This window comes from Nannospalax galili, unplaced genomic scaffold (genome assembly GCF_000622305.1).
Source record: "Nannospalax galili isolate Female #2095 unplaced genomic scaffold, S.galili_v1.0 scaffold648, whole genome shotgun sequence".
NCBI lineage: Eukaryota > Metazoa > Chordata > Mammalia > Rodentia > Spalacidae > Nannospalax > Nannospalax galili.
In genome coordinates this window covers 4,457,558-4,458,287 of record NW_008360311.1, presented here as the reverse complement: position 1 = coordinate 4,458,287, position 730 = coordinate 4,457,558, and positions in this window count along the sequence as shown.

Here is a 730-nt window from a genome sequence, read left to right as displayed (position 1 = left end):
CAATGAGTTTTATTGGGGTCACTTACAGGAGTATGAGTGAGAGTTTACTTATAGGAGCAGAATGATTCAAAGACAGCTGTGTCACCAAAGCCCACCCCAGCACGGGTGACAGCTCATGAGAGCAGGAGGCAGCTTGACAGATTGGAGAGTGTCTCTCCAGGCAGCTCAGCTGGTCTGAGTCGCTTCCCAGCAGCTTGGCTGGTTTCTGCCTCTTTCGGAAAGCTCAGCCGGTGGGTACCTTTTCAGGAGTCTGAGACTATTTTCCAGCAGTCTTTACTGCTTATCTATGCTTGAGAGGGAGGAGTTTTTTGAATCTAGTCAGTTTGGGGGGGGGGGGCTTCTTGAAGCTATTGAATTGTTTACTTCCTGAGCCTAGAGCTTCCCTGCAGGAGTGAAGGTTTCACTTTCCCTTAGCACATCTTGTGTCTTAAGGAGCTTCCTGACAGGATGGATTGTCTTATCTTGGAGGAAAGTCCTACCCAACACTTATAAGTTGCTGGGGTTCCTGTAAGTAACCAGGCACCGAAGCTTCTGTAAGCAACCCCAGTTAAAATCATTGGCTCACTGAGCTAGACCTGAGTGACATGGTTACTTTGATCCGTTAGGGCCTTATCTGTGGTGAATAATGTTTTGTTTACATCTCCCCAAAAAGAAAGAGTCAAGCAATATCAGCCCACCTGGAGCAGGACCCAGTCAGCAGGATCACTACCTCATAGCCAGGCTCAGCCAT